General features: G+C 42.6%; 1 protein-coding gene across 1 annotated transcript in view; it reads left to right on the top strand.

Moving 5' to 3' along the window:
- Positions 1 to 12,009: 12,009 nt before the first annotated feature.
- The window catches only part of TSPYL5 (TSPY like 5), a 33,148-nt gene continuing 17,289 nt past the window's right edge, over positions 12,010 to 27,868 (top strand). Inside the window, exon 1 of the mRNA XM_023545897.2 lies at positions 12,010 to 12,996. The gene's annotated coding sequence lies outside the window, so the exon portion shown is untranslated. The remainder of the gene's footprint in view (positions 12,997 to 27,868) is intronic.

Genomic DNA, 27,868 nt, shown 5'->3' with positions numbered 1-27,868 from the left:
AGAATACTATTAGTGATATAAAAAAACCAAACTATTGATACATGCCACAGCATGGATGAATCTCATAATAATTTTCCTGAGTGAAAGAAGCCAGATTAAAAAATATACATACTGTACATTTCCATTTTTATAAAATTCTTGAAAATAAAAAATAATCTATAGCAATAAGAAGCAGATCAGTGGTTGCTTGGGAATGGAGTAGGAGTTGAAAAATGAACAAAAAGAATGTTAAAGGGGCAAGAGAAAACTTTTGGAAGTGATAAATATGTTCATTTGTCTTAATTTTTGTGATTGTTTCATGGATATGTATACATACATGAAACTCATTGATTTATACTATGTATGTACAGCTTGGAGTCCCTTGATGGTGCAAATGGTTAATGCGCCTGGCTGTTAACTGAAAGGATGATAGTTCGAGTCCACCCAGAGGCACCTTGGAAGAAAGTCCTGATGATCTACTTCCAAAAAACAAGCTACTGAAAACCATGTGGAGCACAGTTCTACTCTGACACACATAGGGTTGTCATGAGTCCGAGCAGGCTTGATGGCAAGTGGTATTGGAAATGGTAAGATAATTATGTGACTGAAACCCTCATACTAGGAGAGGGTTTCAGCCAACCAGGCGGGCTGACCATCACTTGTCAAATAAATTTTTGGATTAACCAAAGCAAGAATGAAAATCTGGGGGCATTTGGTATTTAGGAGAATTTTAAGGTTATTCTCTCATCTCAAGAAACTTGGACAAATTGGCTTCTTCTTTCCCTAGTCCTTTCCATCCCCTTCTTAAGGATGAGAAGGGGTTAAGACCAAGACGTATACCTGGGGAGGAGGAATTTTGACCTACTTTGGTCAGATTCCAGAGCACTAATCAGGTTGAACTTATCGGGAGCTGAGACTCTTGCTCCTGCTCAATGTTTTTAAAAAAAATTAATTAGTCCCCAATATCCAAATATTAAGAGAGTTCACATAAAACTTGGATTTCTGGCTGGTCTTGAAAAATTGGACCTAGAAACACTAGGCCTGCAATCCTGTCCCTGGTGGTGATGCAAACACTGGTGACTGTCCCCTTTAGAGCAGCTCAAATGCTCCAATTTGCTGCAATGTAGTTGATTCAATAATATTATTCTCCTGGATATTATCTATGGTTTAGTTTGTACATCATGTTAAAGGCTCAGAGCATGTGGGTATGGCCCTTTTGAGAGGATTCCTTTGTAGGACTGTGAGATTTAGCAAATAAAAATACAAGATACGCGGCTAATTTGAATATCAGATAAACATATGTCCAATGCCTAGGGTTTGGTGGTTTCAGTGTCAGAATTCTTGCTTTTCACATGGGAAACCTGAGTTTGATTTGTCAGGGAGGCATGCATGTTGTGACACTGAAAATGATCCATCAAATCTTCCAGACTAAGACAGACTAAGAAGAAAGGCCTGGTGATCTATTTCTGAAAATCAGCCAACGAAAATACAATGAGGATGGTGAAGGACCAGGCAGCGTTTTGTTCTGTTGTTTATGTGTTTGCCATGACTCAATGGCAGCTAACAACAACAAATATTCCATGCAATATTTGAGACATACTAACAATTTATTCATTGTTTATCTGAAATTCAAATTTAACTGGGTTTCCTATAATCTATCTGGCAATCCTAGTCCTTGGAGCTGGAATAGTCAGAAAGGTCAGGACTGCTCCCTTTGGGCAAAGTTCTGATTGTCTTTGTTCCTCTTTGTTTCTTTTTCTCTGTTACCGGCTTGGGCAGCTTGAAGCGGCCTTTGCTTGCATTGCAATGGTAAGACCAAAGACTCAGATACAGTTGTTGTTGTTGTTGTTGTTGTTAGGTGCAGTCGAGTCAGTTCCGACTCATAGAGACCCTATGCACAACAGAACGAAACGCTGCCCGGTCCTGCGCCATCCTTATAATCTTTGTTATGCTTGAGCTTATTGTTGCAGCCACTGTGTCAATCCACCTCATTGAGGGTCTTCCTCTTTTCCGCTGATACTGTACTCTGCCAAGCGTGATGTCCTTCTCCAGGGACTGAACCCTCCTGACAACAAGGCCAAAGCATGTAAGACGCAGTCTTGCCATCCTTGCCTCTAAGGAGCATTCTGGCTGCACTTCTTCCATGACAAATTTGTTTGTTCTTTTGGCAGTCCGTGGTATATTCAACGCCAACACCACAATTCAAAGGCGTCAATTCTTTGGTCTTCCTTATTCATTGTCCAGCTTTCACACGCGTATGATGTGATTGAAGATACCATGGCTTGGGTCAGGCGCACCTTAGTCTTCAAGGTGACATCTTTGCTCTTCAACACTTTGAAGAGGTCCTTTGCAGCAGTTTTGCCCAATGCAACGCGTCTTTTGATTTCTTGACTGCTGCTTCCATGGGGGTTGATTGTGGATCCAAGTAAAATGAAATCCTTGACAACTTCAATCTTTCCTCCGTTTATCATGATGTTGCTCATTGGTCCAGTTGTGAGGATTTTTGTTGTCTTTATGTTGAGGTGGAATCCATACTGAAGGGTGTGGTAAAATCTACAAAAGCCCAAACCTGTGTAAGGTGGAAACCTGTCAGAGAAGGAAAACTCAATTATTTTCCACTAAAATGAGTGATAGAAAAGTGGTAAGATTGCACCCTGTCAAAGGTGGAAAACTTGCAAAACCCAGAAAATCAAGGCAGTCTCATCAAGTTCTGGATCTCACAGGCTTCACTGTATAAGCTTGGGGGAAAATGACCAAACATTTGCTTTGATTCAATGCTACTGAGACCTACCTAGCATAGGAAAAAATAATTCACCATAGAACCTAACTTTGTTTATTCAAGTTCTTCACTCAGTTTTGAAGCGTAACTTTAACCAAGAGTGAGTGCTGCTTGCCTAACTTTGCTTCCTTCATCCTAAGGTCGGCAGTTCAAAACCACCAGGCACTCCTTAGAAACCCTACTCTGTCCTTTAGGGTTGCTATGAGTCAGAATCCACTCAACGGCAATTTTTTTTTCATACCTTTTAATAGGTTGTATTAAAAAAAAAAAACAAGGTTGTATTACTGATTAGGAAACCCTAGTGGCATAGTGGTTAAGAGCTATGGCTGCTCACCAAAAGGTCAGCAGTTCAAATCCGCCAGGCATTCCTTGGAAACCATATGGAGTAATTCTACTCTGTCCTATAGGGTCACTATGAGTTGAAATTGACTTCATGGCAACAGGTTTGGTTTTTTGATATTAGTGATTAAGGAAAGAAAGATGACAAAAGAGATATTCCTTCCATGGTTCTCTCCCTTGGACATGAGAGTGGTCTTGTGACCAATACTTGTAATGCTTGATAGTAAGTTAGAGAAGTGAAGGTCAGGCTGAAATATAGAATTATGGAATTTTAGAGAGGAAGAGATCCCAGAAACGATGTAGTTTTATTCAGGCCATTGGAGCATCACTGGGCATTAGCTAACTTTTGGTTGATGTGGACAGAAGAATCAAGAAAGGAGAGGGCCACTAGTGATGGGAAGTACAGCTGTGGAGGTAGAAGTGCTGCCCTCTGTCCCCCTGCTTCCCAGTAGTTGGCCTGGAATTGCTAGGAGAGGGGAATGTTATGGACAGCATATTGAACACATTTCTGGTGCTATTCACAGAGAAGGAGTCCCTGGGTGATGCAAATGATTAATACTCTTGGCTGCTGACCAAAAGGTTGGTGGTTCAAGTCCCCCACAGGCACCTTGGAAGAAAGGCTTGGCAATATACTTCTGAAAAATCAACCACTGAAACCCTGTGAACACAGTTCTTCTCTGTGACACATGGGGTTGTCATGAGCTGCAATCAACTCAAAGCCCACAGTATATATATATATTTTTTAATTCATGGAGAACACAGTGTGAGTGGTGCACTCTGGAATTATGCACTGAGTGGCCATGAACTGGATTGTGAGATGGGGGTGTTGGACAGTGAAGACAAAGCCCCCAATGAGGGAAGAGACCCTGTATTGCTGCAGAGAGCCTCAGAGATCTGGCCGTTATCCTGGCAATGACAGGATTGACAGAATCCCTAAGCATAGGCACTGCTTATATTTTAAAAAATACCCATTGCCGTCGAGTCAATTCCAATTCATAGCGACTCTATAGGACAGAATAGAACTGCTCCATAGGGTTTCCAAGGAGTGGCTGGTGAATTTGAACTGCCAGCCTTTTGGTTAGCAGCCAAATGCTTAACTGATGAAACACCAGGGCTCCACTGCATATAGTAAAGGACTCCAAATAATCCTGAAGACTGGCTGGTGAGATTGCTGAGCTCTTGACTTTCTACCAGGGAGAGACTCGGATAGTACAGAGACTCTATGACTTTTGGGGGAAAACCTCGAGAAGTTAAACCTCATTTATATTTTGTTGTTTCGACCTCAGAACTATTCAAATTCCAAGGCCTAACAGAATATTTAAAGCCTAAATAGGCTTTAAATCTGGCTGGAGGAAAGTGGCTCTTTCCTTTCTAATAGGGAAAGAGATGCTCAGTCTTGGACAAATAGAAAATGATTTTGGAAGAGACACTTCAGGGTAGTAACAGACATATCAGCTTTACAGCTTGATGTAACAAGGCTGAATTACTCGCGGCAAGCTTCAAAGCTTGAAGACTTAGTCTATATCTTCAATTACTGTCAGATGAGGATTCATCAGTCTCCAGGTGCTTTGCTTCAAGCCGTCCGATGAAAAGAAAATATACTGCAGAAATGAAAAGGGGGCTCTCAAAACTACTGATTTAGGGAAACGTGGCCTTTGTCCAGGTGAACACAAGCCTGGTTAAGGTGGGCGTGAAAGTCCTTTTGTGCTCTTGTGTCCTTTTCCTGTGTGGAAGTTATCAGTGTGTTATTATTACCCACTGAAAATCATCAGGAAAAAAGTCAGGAGCCCAAAGCCCATTCAGTTTAATCATCTCAGTGCATTTAATCACACAACTGTCAGCCTTAGTGTAATCACAGCCGGCACAGGCAGTAAATGGCATTTCAGAAATGTGACTGTAGGGGCCTGCCTTTTCCCGGCCTCTGTGGCTTCCTCCTTCCATAGTTGAGATGATTTGACCCCCACTGGCAGATTCAGTGCCACAAGACTTCTAGGAAAAGGATTGCAATGATACCTGCCACTGCTTCCTACTTTCCTGTCCAAGGCAGACATCATTAATGGTTTGCCAGCTCCACTCCTGCTAAGTTCAGCTAGACGCAGCCTTTAATTCTTCTTAACTTGGTGCTCCAGGAAGTTACACCAACTGCCTGGGATTGGCATGCAGGAGGGAGCCTATCTGGCCTTCTTGCCCTTAGACCCACCGTCATGTAGGAAGACAATAGGAGAAGCAGCCTAGGACTCTAGGACCTGCACTGACTCACCCAAGCTGCTTACTCTGCCCTGACTTTGTGCTTCTGTTCTTGCAACTGACTCTGTTTTATTCATCCATCCATCCATCCATCCATCCATCCATCCATCCATCCATCCATCCATCCATCCATCCATCCATCCATCCACCCACCATGCATCCAACAAATACATACTGAGTGGCTCCTCTTCTGAGCCCAAGAGAGACAGTATTTTATTCTAGCAGTGGAGAGAGATCACAGACAAACAAACAAATCTGGTAGTAATAAATGCTAAGAAAATTAATGCAGGACAAGGGTATTTACATGTCAAAACTAATTAAACTGTACAGTTTCAATATGTGCAGTTTATTATACCCGAATACAGTTGAAGGAGGAGGTAAATTTAGAAGAAAAATGCTGGTGAGTGCAATGAGAGGGGAGTGGTATCTCAGATGCAATGGCCGAGGAACTATTCTCTCAGACAGATATGTGAGCTGCGCCTGCATGAATTGAGGGAATGAAACAGGAAGTTATCTGGGAAAGAACGTTCTAGATTGCTCAAGAAAGATAGGAAACCATTTAAATACTATTTCTCTTCTTTCAGATGAGCTGTAGTGAGATTATGTAACTTGTCTATGATATTTTATTGGGAAAAAAAAAAAAACCAAAACAACAACAGTTGCCTTCAAGGAGATGCTGACTCATTTCCACCCGATGTCTGTCAGAGTAGAACTGTGCTCTGTGTTTTCAATGGCTCATTTTCTGGAAGTAGATCATCAGGTTTTTCTTCCAAGGTGCATCTGGATAGACTTGAACTTCCAACCCTTCGGTTAGCAGCTAAGCACTTACCTGTTGGCACTACCCAGGAATTCCAGGTTGTTGTATTAGTTAAGGTAGTAGAAGTTACAATAACAGATAAACCTTCAAATCTCAGCGTTTCAGCACAACAGAAATGTACTTCTTGTTCACCAGAAATCCAGAGCAGGTGTTCTTGACTGGCAAGGGCTTTCCTCCAAACTGATTTGGAGGTCAAGCTCTACCCAACCCAGGGTTTTACCTTTCAATACCAAGGTCAATGCAGGGGCATGGTAGAGTGGTAGATTGGTCATGGGCAATTTTAATGCACCAGCCCTGATCACTTCCATTCACAATGCACTGGATAGAATGCAGTCACATAGCCACAACTTGCTGCAAAGGATATGTGCTCAGAAGCAGAGGGATCAGATGTCTACTCCACTAGCAGTTTCCTGCACAGTAACATAGTGGCCAGGCCAGGATTTAAACCCAAGTCTGCCTGCCTCCAGAGTCAACTCTCCCAATTACGGCCTTCTTCTGTCCTTTATGGAAGCTATAGGTTGGAGACCAGCTTACTTTGCCCCCATCTGAGGTCCTGCCTCCTGCTCCTTAGCCTGTCTTTCATATTTGCTGACAAACTTCACTTAGTCCCACTGCCTGCCTGCCTACTTCTGAATATTGTCTGTTTCCAGATCCCTTTCTCTGCGTTTTGGCCAGGCATCAGTGTACTGGTTCTCCTGTTGCCTGGGGTTACCCTTCTGGATGCTGAGAATCTGTGTGCCACATTGGACTTGCCCCTGGCGCCTGTATCAGGGCCTGTCCCTTGTCCCCACCATTTTCTCCATCCCAATGGGCAAGCCTCTCCTGATATTGCTAGGTTTTCTGGCAATTAAGGGGCTATTCTCAGTGCTAAATGCAGGTACTATATTTGGAAAATCAATGGTTTCAGTATCCACAACTGGTTTGACCATGATGATTAAAGGCAAGGGACTTTAGCTTCTTTTTGTAGAACGAAAGTAGACAAGAACCTAACTTTTAAATGAGTTTAAAGTCATCAGAACCACTCAGAATACAACCGTTTGGAAGTCTCAGGATACAACCATTGCACATATCTGTGATTACAAAGAGCCTGGGGTGCAGAAGGATGGTTTAGGGCATCCCATGCCATGCCCAGACAAACAACTCAAAGTACCTGTCTCCTGCTGGCAGGCTGGTGATCTCATCTTTGCACGTAAAAGAGAAGACACATGTGGAAAGAGACGATGGAAAAGCTCAATATCATCAGTTGGAACAAGACCAAGGGCTGACTGTGGATCAGGCCATCGATTACTCAACTGCAAGTTCAAGTTGAAACTGAAGAAAATTAGAACAAGTCCATGAAAGCCAAAGTATGACCTTGAGTGTATTCCACTTGAATTTAGAGACCATCTCAAGAATAGATGAACACTAATGACGGAAGACCACACGAGTTGTGGGATGACATCAAAGACAGCATACATGAAGAAAGCAAGAGGTCATTAACAAGACAGGAGAGAAAGAAAAGACATAAATGGATGTCAGAAGAGACTCTGAATCTTGATCTTGAACATCAAATAGCTAAAGCAAAAAGAAAAAATGATGAAGTAAAAGAGCTGAACAGAAGATTCCAAAGGGCTGCTCAAGAAGACAAAGTAAAGTATTATGATGACATGTGCAAAGAGCTGGAGATAGAAAACCAAAAGGGAAGACCATGCTCAGCATTTCTCAAGCTGAAAGAACTAAAGAAAAAATTCAAGCCTCGAGTTGCAGTACTGAAGGGTTCTACAGGGAAAATATTAAATGATGCAGGAAGCATACAAAGAAGATGAAGAAATACACAGAGTCAAAAGAATTGGTCAGTGTTCAACAATTTCAGGAGGTAAAATGATCAGGAGTCGATGGTACTTAAGGAAGAAGACCAAGCTGCACTGAAGGCGGTAGCAAAAAAACAAGCCTCCAGGAATTGATGGATTACCAATTAACATGTTTCAACAAAGGGATGCAGCACTGAAAGTACCCATTTGCCCATGCCAAGAAATTTGGTAGACAGCTAACCAGCCAATCGACTGGAAGAGATCCATATTTATGCCTATTCCCAAGAGAGGTGATCCAACCGAATGCAGAAATTATCAAACGATATCATTAACATCACAAGCCAGCAAAATTTTGCTGAAGATCATTCAAAAGCGGCTGCAGCAGTATATCGACAGGGAGCTGCCAGAAATTCAAGTGGGATTCAGAGGAGGATGTGGAACCAGGGATATCATTGCTGATGTCAGATAGATTCTGACTGAAGCAGAGAATAACAGAAAGATGTTTACCTGTGTTTTATTGACTTTGCTAAGGCATTCGGTTGTATGGATCATAACAAGTTTTGATAACGTTGCAGAGAATGGAAATTCCGTAACACTTAATTGTGCTCATGAGGAATCTGTACATGGATCAAAAGGCAGTCTTTTGCACAGAACAAGGGATACTGCACGGTTTAAAGTCAGGAAAGGTGTGTGTCAGGTTGTATCCACTATACCTACTCAACCTGCATGCTGAGCAAATAATCAGAGAACCTGGACTAAATGAAGAAGAATTGGGCATCAGGATTGAAGGAAGACTCATTAACAACCTGTATTATGCAGATGACACAACCTTGCTTGCTGAAAGTGAAGAGGACTTGAAGTACTTAGTGATGAAGATCAAAAACCACAGCCTTCAGTATGGATTACGCCTCAACATAAAACAAAAATTCTCACAACTGAACCAATAAGCAAAATGATGATAAGCGGAGAAAAGATTGAGGTTGTCAAGGATTTCATTTCACTTGGATCCACAATCAACACTCATGGAAGCAACAGTCAAGAAGTCAAAAGACACATTGCATTGGGCAAATTGGCTGCAAAAGACCTCTTTAAATTGTTGAAAAGCAAAGATGTCCCCTTGAGGACTAACGTGCCTGACCCAAGCCATGGTGTTTTTAATCACCTCACATGCATGCAAAAGCTGGACAATTAATAACGAAGACGGAAGAAGAATTGATGCCTTTGAATTGTGGTGTTGGCGAAGAATACTGAATATACCATGGACTGCCAAAAGAACCAACAAATCTGTCTTGGAAGAAGTACAACCAGAATGCTCCTTGGAAGCAAGGATGGCGCGACTATGTCTCACATACTTTGGACATGTTATCAGGAAGGATCAGTCCCTGGAGAAGGACATCACACTGGATAAAATAGAGGGTCAGCAAAAAAGAGAAAGACCCTCAACGAGATGGATTGACACAGTAGCTGCAACAATGGGCTCAGGCACAGCGATAATTGTGAAGATGGCGCAGGACCGGGCAGTGTTTTGTTCTGTTGGGCATACGGTCACTATGAGTGGAACCCACTCGACTGCACCTAACAACAACAATAGACAATAAAGCACACAAGGGCCACTGTGATCATTAAGGTTGCCTGTCAACTCGGTTGGGCCATGGTTCTCAGTGGTTTGACGTTTATGATGTAGTTTGGCAGCCCTATGATGATGTCATCACTTCCATGATGAGATTTGATATAATGTGATCACCTCCATGATAGGATCTGTGGTGAGTAGCCAATCAGTTGAAAGGGAGTTTGCTTGGTGAGATGAGATTTGATGAGATTTCCATGATGAGATTTGATATAATGTGATCACCTCCATGATGGGATCTGTGGTGAGTAGCCAATCAGTTGAAAGGGAGTTTGCTTGGGGTGCACACACCTGTATCAAATATAAGTGGACTTTCTGGCAAGGCTCGCAGGATTTTGCTCGCACTGGATCCTGCAGCTGGCTCCTTTCATCTGCTCCCCAGTTCTTGGGACCTGAGCTAGCAGCTTACCTGCTGTCTTGCCTGCTGCTCTTGGGATATGTTGGTCTTCATAGCCTGTGAACCAGAGCCCTGCTGCCTGACTTGCCAATCTGAGGTTCACCAGTGCCTGTGGCTATGTGAATCAGGAGAAGCCTCCAGACTGACCCATGTTCCAGCCTCTACAACCTTGTGACTCATTTCCTTAATATAAATCTCTCTATATATTTATAGGCTTTACTGGTTTTGCTTCTCTAGAGAACCCAGCCTAAGACAGCCACAGTCAGGGCAACTTCTTAGACATAACAAAACACCTCGTGGGATGAAGTCCCTAGGTTCAAAGGCAAAGGACCATAGATTTGGGGATTGTCTACATCAATTGGCACAATATAGTTCGTAAAGATAAAGTTCTACATCCTACTTTGATGAGTAGCATCTGGGGTCTTAAAAGCTAGTAAGCAGCTATCTAAGACATATCTACTGGTCTCTTAATGTCCAGAGCAAAGGAGAATGAAGAAAACCAAAGATTCAAGGGAACAATTAGCCCAAAGGACTAATGGACCACATGAACCACATCCTACATGACCCCAAGACAGAAAAACTAGATGGTGCCTGGCTTCCACTACTGACCACTCTTACTGGGATCACAACAGAGCGTCCTGGACAGAGCAGGAGAAAAAATGTGAAACAAAAAATAAAATTCACACACACAAAAAAACACCAGGCTTAGTGCTCTTACAAAGACTGGAGGACCCCCCTGAAAATATGGCCCTAAGCTGGAACTGAAGTCATTCCTGGAGATCACCTTCTAGCCAAACCATAGACAGGCCCATAAAATAAATAATAACACCTGAGAGGACTGTGCTCCTTAGAACAATCAATTATACAAGATCAAAAGGGCAACATGTGCCCAAAAGCAAAGATGAAAAGGCAGGAAGGGATAGAAAATCAGGACAAAAGGAAACAAGGAACCTAGGATGGAAATGGGGAGAGTGCTGACACATTGCGGGGAATGAAACCAATGTTATGGAACACTTTATATACAAACTGTCTGTAAACTTTCACATAATGCACAATTAGAAAAAAAAAAAAAAAGGCGTCAACCACCCTTAATAAGGTCAGTTACATAAGCAGGGAATTAGTTTGAGGACAGAATGTCAACATTGGTAAAAGCTGCTAATTTGGTTATTTTTGAAGGTGTTGTAGCCGTGGCACTCATCTTGTAAATAGAGACTCTTGTTTGCTATGACTGCTTTTAAAGATTACACGCATGTCAGTCAAATGATTCATTCACTAATTCCCTCAACAAATATTTGTTAAGGCGCTAGATGTGAGGCTGTTGACCACTTTGCAGAGCTTATGTGTGTGGTTCTATAGTCTGAGAGTTAGTATGAAGAAGATGAAAGTTATGGGTCAACTTGACCCAGAGAAAGAAATCATGCCTTTGAAGTTCCACACTAAAGGTGAGAAGTAGGTAGATGATGCTGATTCCTGCTAGCTTGGCAGAACACTGATATATTTCAAAAAAGAAAAAAAAAGGCTCAGTGACCCCAGCATGGTCACAGTGGGGAACAGAAGACATTGACTCTAATGAAGAAAGTGGTCCTTTGGTTACTGCTGCAATGGGTAACCAACCATAGGGCTGAGTCACAAAAACAATAAGACTATGGTGTTTCTAGTCATTGAGATAGGAAATTAACAAGGAAGACAGGTTGAGGTGGTTACCAGGTTAGGGGAAAAAAGGTAGTAAGCATGTATTAGATTGGGGTTCATTGGGATGGTTAATCCAACTTGAATGTGTTAAGTTTGAGAACCCCAAGAACAAACAAGTGGGGATTTCCAGTGGGCAGTTGGATATACAGTATTTTTACACAAATAACCTGCAGCTTCTCAGTTTGTTTACTGGCCATAACCTCCCCACCACAAGGTATTTTCATAGGCTTCACTATGCCAGTTTTTTTTTTTTCCCTCGTATTGCTGTAAAAATGACATGTAGGACTAGAATCCGTGCTCAGAGCGGCCTCTCCTGGTGAGATTTGAGGGTCCTCAACAGAAAGATTCTGTTGAAGCTTTGTGAATGGATGTACAATGAGAAGACTATCTCTAGAAACGTCCAAACTGTAGAGGCAAAGTGGGGGAGAGAGTAGAAAAAGTGGAACAAAGGAGGCAAAAAGCATCAGCTAGAGAAGTGGGAGATCAGGAGAAAACTGTGCAATGAAAGCAAAGGAAAGATTATTTCAAGAGAAGAGGAGGGCCGATAGTGTTGATAGCGAAATGTCAAGATGGATAGGCACTGAGAAAAATCCAGGAGAATTTGCAGGAGGGAACTCATCAACCACGTTAAAAAAAGCAGTTCTGGGGGAGTAGTGGTGGTAGAAACTAGTTTGCGTTGTGATGGGGAAAGGACAGAGGTAAGGAAATAGAAACAGACATATAAATCATGGGCCCTCAGATTTGGCTGCTGTCATGGACTGAATTGTGTCCCTCCAAAACATGTCAACTTGGCTGGGCCATGATCCTCAGTGGTTTGGAAGTTATGTAATGATGTAGTTTGGCCATTATGTAATGACGTAATCTGACAGTTATGTAATGATGTAGTCATCTTCCACTTTGTGATCTGATGTAATTATTCTCCATTTTGTGTTGTAAATCCTAAAACCTCTGTGAAGCAGGATTAGGGTGGGGTATGACTGCCTTATTTAAGTCACCACCCTTATTCACTGCCTTACTCAAGTCATGCCCTTGCTTGAGTCACATCTTTTATTTCACAAGAGATACAAGGAGAGAGAAGTGAGCAGAGAGGGAAGGACCTCAATACCACCAAAAAAAGAAGAGCTGGGAGTGATGACTGTCCTTTGGACCGAGGGTCCCTGTGCTGAGGCCCTCTTAGGCCCAGAAGAAGGTTGATGCCAAGACACTTGGAGATATCCAAGGAACTCCAGGTCCACCGATGTTGAAAAGAGACAAGGACCTTCACCCAGAGCCGACTTAGACAGAAAGCCTTCCCCTGGAGCTGAATTTGGACTTCTAGCCTCCTAAACTGTGAGAAAATAAATTTCTGTTTGTTAAAGCCGTCTACTTGTGGTATTTCGGCTGTAACAGCACTAGGTAACTAAGATAGCTGCACATTTGAATTGTCTGGAAAAATTTTTTAAATACCCATGGCTGGGTCTCAGCCTTAGAGATTCTAGTTTAATTGGTCTGGGGTGTGTCCTGGGCATGAGGCTGCTCAAAACCATCAGAATTAGGGAACCACTGCTGTGTTACACTTTGGGAAACTCAGCTGTGAGGGGGAGGTAGCATTACCTTTGGAAGAAGCAGGCCTGAGGAGACTTTTTTTTTTCTTTTTTTCTTGTCAATGTAGTATTACCAGTTTCTGTGGCGTCAATTCCAGCTCATGGAGACCCCACGTGTGTTAGGGTAGAATGGTGTTCCACAGGGTTTTCAACCTTCAGGGCTTTCTCCAAGGCACCTCTGGGTGGACTTGAACCTCCAACTGTTAGTTAGCAGCTGAGAATGTTAACTGTTTGCACCACCCCGGGATTACTAATGTGACATGGGTCTGTTCATTTCCTAAGGGGGAAAAAAAACAATACAGAAGATAAAAATGAGAGCACAGCAGTGAGAGCGTAATTGAGGGAGGGCCATCCACAAAGAGACAGAAGAGATTGAGATTTGAGGCATAGGTAAAAGAGTGAGCTTTTGGTGGGAAGAAATGCAGCTGGCCCTCTGTGGGGGAAGAAGAGGCTATAAGATGTAACGAGGCGTTTGTAACTTAAAGGAGGGAAGAAAGTTGAAGGAGTTCCCTCTTCTTGTTCTGTTATTCTAGTTTTTCTTGTTCAAGTTCCTCTAGGGATAGGGTGCTGTCCTTTGTGTGATGAATTGCCTGATGTTTGTTTTCTTGTTTACATCTGTCTGTCCCACTAGACTGCAAGCTCCAGGGGGAAGATTCCTCATCTGTCTTGCTCACTGTGGGATCTCCAGTGACAAACTTACTGCCTAGACTATAGTAGGTGCTCATTAAATTTCTGTCAAATGAATGAGTGAATTATTCATTTTGGTGTGCTCATCAGTGATTAATCTTGTTGTTGATAGCTGCTGCTAAGTCGACTCTGACTCATGGTGACCCCATGCAGCATAAAATGTTGCTTGGTCCTGCATCATCTTCACAATAGTTGGTATACTGGAGTCCATCGTTGCAGCCTTCCAACCTAGAAGGCTCATTTTCCTTCATTATATCAGACAATATTCTGTTGTGATCCACAGGGTCTCCACTGGTTAATTTTCAAAAGTAGATCACCAGGCTTTTCTTCTGAGTCTGTCTTAGTCTGGGAGCTCTGCCGAAACCTGTCCACCATGGGTGTGACCCTGCTGGTATTTGAAATACTGGTGGCATAGCTTCTAGCATCATAACAACATGTAAGTCACCATAGTAAGATAAACTGACAGAGAGGTAGTACAGTGATTACCAGGGTGCTCAAAAAAAAAATTGAAGAAGTGAGACACTGGAGGCCTGCCACAAATCACATCACATCCAACTTCTTAGTTAATTCATCAACACAAGAGCCTAGAAACTGAAAACAAAGACCAGTGCTCAATGTGAAGCTATAAAACCATGTGACTGCCTGTGGAGTGACCTGAGTAGGCTGGCCACCTAGGCAAGTCACTGGAGAAGGGAAGGAGAGTTGGAGCTGGAAGTAGCTATTTGGGAATGTGAAGGAAGCAAGGATAATTCCAAATGGTGCGAGTAGATCTTCCTTTTTTTGAAAATCAATTTAACAAGTGAACTGGCAGAAAGAAATGGATTAACAAAACCCAGTGTCTCTGTTCCCTTGCTGGCTTAGCATGTGCCTTCTGGGGTTGTTTGAACTTGTTGGTTTGTTTCCCCTAGTGGAAAGTAAGCTCACTAAGGGCAGGGAATGTTGTCTGTTTGATTCTCTGATTTATTTTATTCCCAGTTGCTAAGTCAGCATCTGCCCTCAATAAATATTTATTTTATGAATGCTCACATCGTGCCTTGGATGTTATTCCAGCCCTCTGTGGGTTCCCTGCTCTCAACTCCTGCAGCACCCTCCCTCCCAATCTAGAACTTAATCATCATGACTCTGGGCATGTATACTTTGTCTAGATGCCGGTCTTCTTGAGGGAAGGGCTTTTGTCTAATCTCTCTCTTCAATTGTCTTCACTAGCTATCGTAGTCCTGGGCATGTAAGTATTAATTAAATATTGAATTCATTCATTCAACAATTATTAACTGAATTTTGTGAGTTCCAGGCACTGTGCTAAGCTCTATTGATACCATGTTAAACAAGACCCAATTCCTGACCTCAAAAGTTTACAATCTAGTGAGGAGGCTGGCCTGTAGGCAAATAATAAAAATACCAGTAATAAGTGCTACAATGGTGATCTGTACAAAAAGCATCAGGAGCATAGACAAAGGAGCACTGCAGTTGGCCTGGGCCTGGGGAAGTGTGTGGTTGGAGGGGGAGGTCAGGGAAGGCTCCTCAAAGGAGGCTATGCTTGAGTAGAGAGTTGAGTATATACTTGGGTTGGCAGGCATGGATGAGAAGGGTGGCAAAAGTGTGAGGGGAAGCATTTTAAGCAGAGAGAAGAGCATGGACCCAAACCAAACCAAAACAAAGAACAAGGAGGCATGAGAAAGTGTGGGTGTGATCAGGGTTTGGAATACCTGTCGTGACATAGTAAATAATTGGTAAATAATAATATTAATTGATTACTATCAGATTGACACCAGACTAGAGCCTGGGACTCAAACTCAACTCTATCAATGAAAGAAGAAAGAGCAGAATCTCTCTTGTCCTGGCTGGAGTGAACCCAGTCTGGGTGCATAGATGCCAATAAATACCACCTACACACTGTGGCTTGAGCTCTGCTTGCTCTGTTTGCAATTAATTATTGTGGTCATTAAGATCTCATCTTTCTCCCCTCTAAATCCTGCATCTTGCATCTATGTGATTACACTCTTCTCTTCAATATTGACTTGGTTTTGTGGCATAAGATATACTATCAAATGATAAAACTTGTTTTCTTTGAGATAAAAGGGATGGAAAAGAAATTGACCATAGTGTCTTCAGAAGGAGAAGGAAATACGTATTTTGGGATCAACATGGACATCTGAAGCCCCAAACTCTGATTTATTAGGAACATTTATATCCAGAAAGCAACCCTGTAGACAGCAGTGAGCAGCAAATGTTTGGGCTGCAAATACTAACGGCTTCAGGGAAGGCATTCCTCTTTTAAAATAATCAGATTCAAAGGAAAGAGAACTGAAACGAAATCGCATCACTAATTTGTGCTAAAAACCATGTGGTCAAAGTGTACAATTATCCTTGGCCTCTTGAATTGGCATGCTTGGCTTCCTCAACGAAAGGAGGGAAGTGAAGGAAGAACAATTTTTCTCAGAACGTATTTCCACTCCGAGTGGGACCTCTGCTTAATTGGTTTTGCTCTGATTGTTCTGTGAACAGAAATGGAGAAAAGGGGGCAGGGTGGACTGGTCAAGGCACAGCCCCCCAGACGCCTGTCTCTTCAAGCAGAAGAGATACAATAGACTTTTTGACATTTTGTTTATGTTTTTCTTACTTGGCTCAAGTCACCTTTCTTCACAATGCTGGTTACACCTTAGAAATGGATACCCCCCCCAACCCCTCTGTAATTCTCATAAGGGACCAAAAAAAAAAATTTACCTCCAGCAATATGACCACGCAGTGGGCTAGGATTATGTAGACATAACCAGGTTACCCAGTTGCTGTGGAGTTGACCCCAACTCATGTCGACCCCATGTGGGTCAGAGTGGAATTGTGCTCCGCAGGGTTTTCAATGGCTGATTTTTTTCCAAAGTAGATTGCTAGGCCTTTCTTCTAAGGCCTCTCTGGGTGGACTTGAACTGCCATCCTTTTGGTTACCAGCTGAGTATGTGAACTGTCTGGACCACCACTCTGCTACACACTTTGCTAGGAGCTTTCCTGCTAATACTTCATTTCATTTCTACAACAGTCCACTGAGTTAGCTATTAATATTCTCCACAGTTTACAAAGGGGAGACGGGAGGCCTAGAGAGGTTAAGTACCTGGCCCATGTTACACAGCTAATAGGCGATGGAACCAGGATTAAAATCCACATCTGATTCTAAAGTCAGTGCTCTCACCTGATGTACAACATTGTCTGCCCTTCCGAGGGCTGGGTCACTTTCCATTCCTGCCTTTTTAATTAAACCCATATTCCTTTGACACGAATCTTGAGAAATTGTTGGCTGCCCTTTCCCGACTATGCTTCCAGTAAGAGTTTCCTTGCAGATGATGAAGTGGAAATGGTACCAACTGGTAAGAAGGAATGGATGGGTGGGGAGTTCCAGATGGAGGTGGGAAAGCTGAAATGATGAGCTGTTATCCATAAATCAGCAGATGTGCTACAGTTCTCAGTGATAGCCAGTTGTCTGCCCCATGGCCAAATTGTCTGTTCCTGCTTTGCTGGGCTGTAGTGGAAGGCAAGGTGTCTACTGTTCAATCAGTGACCCAGTAAGAGGGGCTATAATCGTGAAATCAAGCAAAACCAAAAAGCATACTATGCTGCAATGCAAGGAGCAATGTCCTGTGCTTGTTTCTGGATATTTCAGAGATCAATGCTGCCCAGGAATGGGTTTCCAATGACTGGGAAGGCAGAGGGGCGATTGCCTTAATGCCTTGAACTTAAAGTCTTGTTTGTTCTTCTGCCAGGGAGTAAATGAAACCAGAGCAGAAGGAAGCGTTATTGGAGGACCTTATGTTTACTACTTGAGCTAAAATTAAAGCAGAAAAGGAAGGTCCTCCAAGTCATAGAGGATAATAGTTTAAGCTAGAGAGGGAAATCTAAAGCGGGTCTTAGCAAACCTTGATTTTCTACCCTGTTACTGATGCAGACGGGGCTATGGATCTTTTGAGCTTTGTTGCTTTCACGTATATTTTAACCATGCAAATTTGAAATAGTGTAATATGGAAATGATACTAAAACCTCCCTTTAGGTAAAAAAAAAAAGCTTGAAATAATATAAATTCCCCTATGCCTGTCATGGTTCCAGCAGGAAATAGATGGCACACTTGACTTGGAATAAAGGACTGTTTACAAAGATGTGGGCAGGGTGTAGGGAAAAAAGGAATAGCACGTGTGCTTCCCTCTAACCCCGGAGGGGCAAGGGGAGAGAGTAGATAGTGAAGCCTGAGAGTGTGGCTCTGTGGAGTGAACACAAGCTGGGGTCTGTGGTAGAGGGACACAGCTGATCCACAGTGACCTGGCAGAGAAGGAACCCTGGAATTAATACCCCAGCCTCTCTCCTCCATCTCTCTGATTTCTTGCAGGTGACACCCATGGGTAGAACCTGCCTAGAAGCCAGAAAGCAAGGTAACTTGTTGAGGCAGTCCATACAGATCAGTTTCCTGGCGGTATAGAGCAGGGTCTGGAGGGGCAAACAAAAAAACCCAGCACACCTCCAAACCAAACCAAAAAGTGAGCCAAGAATCATTCCAAACCAGTAGGTAGGACAAATTGTAAATGGTATTTATGCTATTGCCACATGGCAATGCCAGTATAGCTGGTAACAGCCACCCTCTGCCTGCAACTATCTATCTTTTGTTAGGATTGCTCTTGAGTTGTGTGGATTTTGAATTCTAAGGTGCCTTCAGGAAACATCCCTTCCATAAAGTTCAGCCTTCCCGGTTCACTTTCTTCCCCAAAATACCACTTTTATTTGGAGTCTCCTGCCAGAGATTTTGGGGCTCTGGTGGCCAAGTGGTTAAGAACTCAGCTGCTAACCAAAAGATCGGCAGTTCGAATCCCCCAGCTGCTCCTTGGAAAACCTATGGGGCAGTTTTACTCTGTCCTATAAGGTCACTATGAGCCGGAATCAACTCAAGGGCAATGTTTTGTTTTGGTTACAGGAGATTTTAAGCTGCTAATGAATTACCAGGCTACGGGAAGAATTCTGGCTTGCCTCCCTTTATACAGTTTCTGTGCTCTTGAAAGGCCATAAAAATTGAGATTTCTAAATACAAGTCTATTTTTATCTTGAGGCATGAGATATTTTCAGAGCTATGTAGCCTTTGTTTCTCTTGCCCTAGAATTGCCTAGTGCTCCAGAAAATTAATATCTAACAGAATTAACAGCAGTGTTTCCATCCGTTACAATGGTTGCAGCAACTCTGGCCGCTAGACTGTAAGCTCCCTCCAGGGCCGGGGCTGTGTCTTATTCAGCAACAGATCTCCAGCTTCTTAGTTAATGCCTGGCTCTTAGAAAGTATTCAGTAAATATTTCTTAAGTGAATGAATAAAGTCTTTACAATTATGCATAACTAACTTATACCAACTTCAAGCCGTGTTCCCTAGTATGTGCTACTAAAGGAGCCCTGTGATGGTGCAGTGGTTAAAGCCATCGGCTGCTAACTGAAGAAGGTCAGTGGTTCAAAGCCTCTAGTGGCTCCAGAGGAGAAAGATGTGGCAGTCTGCTTCTGTGAAGATTACAGCCTTAGAAACCCTATGGAGCAGTTCTACTGTCCTGTTGGGTTGCTATGAGTGGGAATTGATAGCAGTGGGTTTGGTTTTTTGGTTTTATGCGTTACTAAAAAAAATTTCAGAATCACTATAAATGATACAGGAGCCCTGGTGGTACAATGGTTAAGCTCTTGTCTGCTAACTGAAAGGTTGGCAGTCCAAACCCACCCAGCGGCTCTGCAGGAGAAAGACTTGTCGTCAGTCTGCTTCCTTTAAGATTTCAGTCAAGAAAACTCTATGAAGTAGTTTTGCTCTGTTACAGGGGTTGCTACGAGTCAAAAACCGACTCCATAGCACTTAACAACAACGTAAAGGATATTGTGAAAGTCATGCTTGCATATGGTTTCTCCCCTCCACTAGAATGCTAGGAACCTAAAAACTCAATTAAAATACAGGACTAGTTCTTGCGTTATGGTTCTGTCAATTTGAGGGTTCTCCAAAGTATAATCATTGCCAATGGAAACTTTTTCCAACCAAGACCCAAAGAAAGTCATTTATCCTTTCAGATTCCTTGTGCATGAAGAAAACCTGGAATCTCAACCAAACCAGGTCATGGAGGCAGGTCCACTTTGTTTAATTACCTGCTTTATTTAAACAACAACAAGCCTGCACCTTTCCACCATCCCAGCTGAGCCCTAAGTCGGTTGGAAAAAGCCTTTGATCCTGCCTAGGACAGCACAGTTCACCTTACATTTCTTGTCACAAGACAGAGATGAGGGCGCGGTAGAAGGGGCCTGGAGGAAACGAGAAAAGCTTTGTGCCACAATATTGTACTTTGCTTGGAAAGCCTGCATCCTAGCATCTCTTGATGGTAGTTTAATTTGGGGACTTTTTAATCCAGGAGATTAAATCAAGCCATCCGTTAAGAAGGTAATCCATGCACTTGATTTCCATTAAGAGGGAGAGGAAAGGATTTTTTTCCCTCACTTCTTTTTGTCCTAATGTCCCCTTTACTTCAACTTCCTCTTCTCGATGATGTCATTGTAGCTTTTAGTCACTGGCCTGGGGAGTGGGTGTGAGAGCTCCCTCTGCAGCCATTGCTGATTCATCTCAGCGAGTCATCAGCCTGGGCTTCAGGGCCCAGAGGGAGTGATGTAACGGCACATTTTCCTCCTTCTCCCGGGCCTCCTCTCGAATAATCTCTATGTTCAGAACAGGCGTATTCAGCTGAGGCTGCCTAGGAGCCTGGGAACTCACTAAGCCTCCCCATTGCCAGGTGATCCGTGCAGGGAACCATGGGGTTCTCAGCAGTGCAGGACTGAAGCACTCACTCTGCTTACCATGGAGCCATTTATAGGTTCAAATAGCTGGGAGGTGACCAACCCCATACATTCCAGGCAGCCAGACATCCAAGAGTCAAGCTTCCCAGCTCTGCTCAGCCTCTTTGCTTTGAGGTCAATTATTACAAACTATCATTTTGGTAGGAATGTTCTTACTTCAACTGTTGTATAAACCATGGTTCTGTTTCTTAGCAATTATAATGCACAGCCTTCCAGACAACTATAATCCCTGGTTTGATCTTTTTTGCTCTCTTTCTATTTCTTTCTTCTTCTCTCTTTCCCAGATGGGTGCTCCACCCTCACTCCTAACTTAACTGTTTCCAGCTGTGTATCATTTGGCTCTATTTTCACCTTTGCTTCTTCCATAATCTGCAGTTGGACCACTTGTAGGTCCCAGATGTGCTATTTATTTATGCTGAAGCATCTGGGCTTCGATATGGTCCTGTCACTACAATGTGGCGAAGCTGTGAAAAATCCAACTGGTGGCCAACTAGGAGGCTGCACCATCCTGGCCAGCCAGCTTGGCATTTCAAAGGAGTGCGAGGCGAACCCAAGGGAAGAGGTATGAGGGGCGACGGGAACCCAGGGGAAGGAAGAAGCCACATTCTCCCATAACCTGGCTTTTCTGGTTCCAGATGAGCCTAGTAACACTGGAAGATGAGGGTTTGGTTCCTTTCAAAGCAGGATCCTGCTGCTGCTAGATCCAAAGGACTAACCATTCCCCCCTGTAAGTGAACCGGAAGTAGGGTCACTCAGTTAAAGCAAAGTGTTGCCACCCCTAACTGATAGGGCTGTGAGCACCAAAGAAGGGAACCCAGGATTTGTAGGGCCACAGGAGAGGGACCACTGGAATGTGAGCCAAAAGTCTTAGTTCTTGTTCCAACTTTGTACTTGTTCTTGTTGTGACTTTGGACAAGCCTTTCCATCTGGGATTCTATTTCCTTTTCTGTGAAATAAGATGATTGGATTAAGTTAAATCTTTGTTTTAAAGATTCGAACCCAAACTTGAATAGAAGGCTTTTATGTCTGCAAGCTCGGCACTACTGTATTGTGAAAGGAAGTAGCAATGACAGTGTTTTATTAAACAGCCTTACTGGTAGCCGGTGCACTTCCAGCGCACACCCTTATCCCAAAGGATGACCTGTTCAAAACCTATCTTATGATTCATACAGAGTTCAAAGGGAGGTGGGGGTGTCAGAAATGCACGTCTCCTCCATCCAACCATTCTCACCCCAAGAGTTATGGGGCTTGGCCACATGGCTACACTCTCAGAGTCACAGAGAACAAACCTCCTCTTTGGATCCTCTCCCTTCCTTGTTCCTCCCCTGGCCTTGTCTTTTTAACTCCCTCCACTCCTCCTCCCTTTGGTCCTCTCTTCTCCTTAGTTTCCTATATAGAAGATCAGTCATTCTGTTCTATCCACTCTGAATGGGCCATACAGAGTAGGGGTGGAGCAGAACCATTTCTACCATCTGGTGAAGCAAAGCCCTGACAGACAGATCTTCCAGACCACCAGGATAGAGGCTCTCCTAGCAAACATGTGTGTCATTTTATCAAGAGGAGTCTCTCTCTTCTTCCACCTTTAGTCTCATTATTGAAAGTGCCATTTCTTATCTGAGCCCTCACTTCTGTGTGTGCCAAGCCTCCAAGAATGAGGCTGAGGGCATGTATGGGTGTGTGTCCCTCTATCTGGATATTTCTGAGACACCTTTATAGAACTCCATTCGAGAACCACTGGACGAGATGCTATTTATCACTCGTAATCCTTGAGTCCTAATAACTGTCCCCAGAGAATGTTGTTCTCCACCTGAATTATAATCTTAGAAAGACTTTGGACTAGAGAGAAGCTTTGGAGACACTTGCTGTCACCTGCTACTTTGAGGAAGATCTACACAAATCTAGACTCCTGCTAGTTGGACAAAGTTACCCTGCAGAACAATTCATAGCTCCTAGTGGCACATAGGGTCCCTGGGCAGTATAAACAATTTGCACTTGGCCGTTAACTGAAAGATTGGTGATTCGAACTTACCCAGGAGCACCACAGAAGAAAGGCCTGGAGATCTGCTTCTGTAAAAGTTATAGCCATGAAAACCCTATGGAGCTCAGTTCCACCCTGTAACACATGAGATCACCATGAGTCGGAATTGATTTGACAATAATAGAAGTAGCATATAGGTATCCTGAGGTGATACACCTTTTTCTTTCTAATGGTAGAATGTTAGACACTTTGAGCACCTGGATGAAGGACAGTTCAGCCCCTGAGGACTCCCACTACACAAGTGACTTGTTATGCATAGACTCAGTAGTCCAGCTGAACTGGAGATAAATGTGTGCCACTAGAAGAAAAAAAAAAAAAAGCCAAACCTGTTGCTATCGAGTCGATTTCAACTCATAGCAACCCTATAGGACAGAGTAGAACTGCCCGATAGAGTCTCCAAGGAGTACCTGATGGATTCGAACTGCTGACCTCTTGGTTAGCAGACATTGCTCTTAGCTACTACGCCACCAGGGTTTCTGTGTGCCACTAGAGCAGGTCCCAAATCATTTTGACTTGCTGTGGATAAACTATTACTTCCCCTCTCATCTCAAATAAGCAATATGGCACAGTAGTTAAGGAGCTGTGGTGGACTGTATTATTGTTTCCAAAATATTTGCTGCCCCGCGTAGTGAGAGAATGATACCTCTCTGTCCTGTGGATGACTGGCTTAGCCATCACCTTGCTCTGGCCAATGACATGTGAGCAGAAGTGATTCAGATAAGGCTCTCTTCCCCCTCTGCTAAGTATCTGAAAGTGGCAATATCATGCAAGGGTTGCTTCTTCACTCTGGGTTTCAGAATGATGACAACATGGAGCAGATCTGCTGCAGACCCAAGACAAATGTGTAGTGGACAGGGAGCACAAGTAAGAAATAAACCTTTGCTATTGTAAGCCTAAGGAGCCCTGGTGGCACAACAGTTAAGTGCTTGGCTGGTAACCAAAAGGTTGGCAGTTCAAACCCATCCAGTGGCTCTGTAGAAGAAAGACTTCGTGATCTCCTTTTGTAAAGATTACAGTCAAGGGTACACGATGTCGATGATGTCGTAAGCCTCAGTGTACTTGCGTTGTTGGTTATTGGTTAGGAGCCAGGCAGGCATAGGTTTGAATTTCAGCTCTATGACCTTAGACAAATTTCTTAACCTCTCTAAGCCTCGGTTTTCTTACTCATAAAATGGGGATGATAATGGCACTTACCTCAGTGAGTTATTGAGAGGGTTAAATATGAAAATGCATGTAAATTGCTTAATGGAGTACTTGGTACATAGAAAACCCTCTGAAAAGTTACCTCTTATTATTATCATGAAATAGATTTAGGGCACAGAAATAAAAAGGTGCTTGTATATATGTGACAAAAAACAACAACAAAAAAGAAACAAAAATATATGTGACAGAGATGGACAAATATAAAGCATGACAACGGATCATAAATCTGCTAACACTTATCTTTTAGAAACAATACTCAATAATCTATGACCCTGTAGTAGGTAGAATAATAACCGCAAAGATGTCTGCACCCTAATCCTCAGAACTGGTGAATATGTTGCCTCACGGGGCAAGAGATGTTGCAGATGTGATTAAGTTAAGGATCTTGAGATGGAGAGATTATTCTGGATTATCTAGGTGGGGCCAATGTAATCACAAGGGATTTTATAAGTGAAAGAAGAAGGTAGAACAGCCAGAGTGAGAGAAAGACACGTGATGACGGAAGCAGAGGTTGCATGCGAGGCCACGAACCAAGCAAATGGCGGCCTCCAGAAGCTGGAAAAAGGCACAGAAACAGATTTCCCCCAAGAGCAGGAGTGCTGACACCTTTATTTTAGGACCGTATGGCCCATTTTGGCCTCCTGATTTGCAGAACTTAGTAATTTCATGTTGTTGTAAACCCCTATGTTTGTGGTAAATTGTTACAGAAGCCACAGGAAACTAAGGTCGTTAGTTGCTGCCGAATTAATTCAGCTCATGGTGACCCCACTGTGCAGAGTAGAACTGTGCTCCACAGAGTTTTCAAGGCTGTGACCTTTTTGGAAGCCAGGCCTGTCTTCTGAGGAGACTTTGAGTGCATTCAAACTGCCAACTTTCTGACTAGTAGTTGAGTGCTTAACTCTTTTTGTCACCCAGGGACTTCTAGGAAACTAATACAAACCTAAATTTTCTTTTTTCTTATTTTAGCATTGCTGCTTCTAACAGGTAGCCTCATGTTTCCAAGATTGAAATCATAAAGGTCTGGGTAGGATTTCTTAAGACCCCAGCCCATCCTGACTTATCAGTTAGCCCCCTGCCTGTGGCCACTGTTTCTTGCCAAGCCCTCTCTGATTCCACCATCCCACCCTATTCCATCCCATGTGTGTGTACATAATCTCGAAAACATAAAAGAGTTTTTCTATTTAATTTTAAAATAGAAAACATTTTACTTACTTAGCCGTGTGTAATTTGGGGGTTTGTCACGATATTTTCTAGTCACTATTGAATGAAGAAATTTAGGCCAGAAGGCCAGGCCCTTAGACAAACCTGAATTATGCCAGCATGATTGTTAACATGATTTTTTGCAGAATTCATTTCTAGTAAACGAATTCTTTCATCATCTAGAGAATGTCACATTTTGAAGAAGGTGGGGGAAAAAAAGAGAAAGAATGTCACATATACTCTCTTGATGAAAGTATTAATTTACTAGAGTAATATATGAGGCATATGGAAGCAATTTTTTTTTTTTAAAAGATTGGTCTCCAAAATCTTGTTTGATTATAAACTTGGAGGTTTAATTATTGTCATTTGCTTCTTCTAGGTAAGTTTGTTCTACTTTTTAATTGGTTGGAATGATGGAAGACAAGAGGAATATTTGTCATCTCCTTCCCATAGGCACTTTTGTTTTATTTCATTTTTTCTCTTAGTGGTGAGTAGGCCACCCTGCACTTCGGGGGTCCCGCTTGTGTTTGTAAATCTTCTGCGGAAACACACTGCTGTGTCTACTGTTATTTCCAGGCTATTCCTGGTTGATGATGCTTGCTTCTTCCATCACTCATGCAGTGGGGATCCTGGGGCTTGGAGTTAAGATAACACGTCACATAAAAAAAAAAAAACATCACATAGGGAGGCATAAATCTCTCTGCCTCTCAAACTATAGGTCATATGTTTAGCCACAAAAGGGTAAATATCCTCTTTCTATTTTAAATACAATAATAATTCAGTGTTCAAAATTCTACTTGTTTTGCTTCCGAATAGTTCCTGACACACAGATCCCATGCTGGGAGTATCTAGCTTTCCATAAATCTCCTCGACCATGATCTGCTATTTAGCTTTAGTTATTTTTTTCATATTAAAATAGGATTGCAGCATGGGAGGAGTGCCCTCTATAAAGCTGGACTCCAGAAAATAAATCTTTTCTCTTGCTCAGTCTTGCGTTTCCAGGCCTTCTTTTCCATTGTTTTAGACCTTAGAGCTGTGAGACTCCCCCAGTTCCTGAGTTTTCCATCTCTCTGTGACTGGGTCCTAGAGAAAGGAAGTCTAGTCACCCTCCAGTGACCAGCGTCTACCCTCCTAGTGTGGGTAACGTCTCATGCGTGGGTATCCAAGGATACACTCGGTCTACTCATTCTCATGTTAGATTTTTGTTATTTTATTTTGATCCAGATTCCCGCTGGGAGCTCTTACAAATTTGCTGCTACGTAATTCACTTTATTCAATATTTTGTCCAAATATGGTTATATACATTTTTAGCTAGATATTGTATGAATTAGTACTGAATCAGGCCCAAGACCAGATGGAGTTTGCCTTTTTTGAGAAAGACAAAGCTTGAGGTTTCTTTTTTTTTTTGTCTTAGTTATGAAAAACGTCAGCTTGAGCAATTACCTGGCTGGTATCCTAATTGTCTTAATCTGTGAATCAGAGGGACCATATGGCCCACCTGATCAATTATGTAGATATTGATTAAGGTGGGTATGAAAAAAAAAAAAACTCAGAGAGGCATAGTTAGTCACTCAATTCAGTCATTTACGTCAGAAAGGTGTTAGTTGCTCAGTAAAATTTTTGCTGATGCTGCTAATGAGACAGTGAATAGCACACATGTGTCTCCAAGCTGGTCATGGAAACCCTTCCTATTAAAGGGAGATAAAAATGTTTATGAAGTCTAAATTACTCATGTTGAGAAATCAGAGGTAGTAGAGAGGTCTATGTGTATATATATATAAAAGCAATTAAAAATAGCGATCATCATCTTTGAAAATGAAAAAAGGATAAAAATCTTGCTTGACAAAAATATAAACTCTTATTTGTGCCCATCTTGAGTAAAAACTCTCTACCAGTTACCAACAGTTCCCCATTTGCCTTAACAACACTCTGAGGGCTGCCTTGAGTCATATTACCACTATTTATTTTCAAAAGCTCTCTAGTGACAGGAACAAAAATCTCTCATCTTTGGAGGAATTCAAATAATTTCCAGACATTTGCTCATGATTTCACTTAAACACTCAGTTAAAACAAAAAACAAAAACCAAAGTGTAAGAGTGGCAAAGTGGAAGCCCACAAACAAAATTGTTTGGTCTGGCTCTCACAGGATTTTGAAAAGTGAGAAATTTCACATAAAAATATGGATTTCTGCATGGCAACAATCAGTTGGAGTTGAGTGGCTGTCTGTTTTGTTGTTGTTCCAACTCATGGAGACCCTATGTGTACAGAGTATTACTTTTTCGTAGGGTTTCAAGGCTGTGACCTATCAGAAGCAGATCGCCAGGTCTGTCTTCCGAAATGCCTCTGGTTGTGTCCGGACCACCAACCTTTTGGTTAGTAGTTGAATGCTTAACCTTTTGCACCACCCAGGGACCATACCTCCCTTATAAGGGTCATATTCCACCCACCCCTTTCCCCAACTCGCTATGGACATGCAATGGGCCTGCTTTGTTCACTTAGGCCACTGCCTGACCCTGTACTTGAACCCTGACCTGAACAACCACCTCTGAAACTATGGGGAAACCAAGGCAAGGAGTCAATCTGAGAAAAAACCAATCTGAACTCCACTGGGACTCAGTCTGCATGTGAATGGGGGAGGACTTGAGTTGGGAAA

The sequence above is a fragment of the Loxodonta africana genome, chromosome 14 (genome assembly GCF_030014295.1).
Source record: "Loxodonta africana isolate mLoxAfr1 chromosome 14, mLoxAfr1.hap2, whole genome shotgun sequence".
NCBI lineage: Eukaryota > Metazoa > Chordata > Mammalia > Proboscidea > Elephantidae > Loxodonta > Loxodonta africana.
The sequence above is the reverse complement of the archived record's forward strand: the minus strand, read 5'-3'. Positions and strand labels throughout refer to the sequence as shown.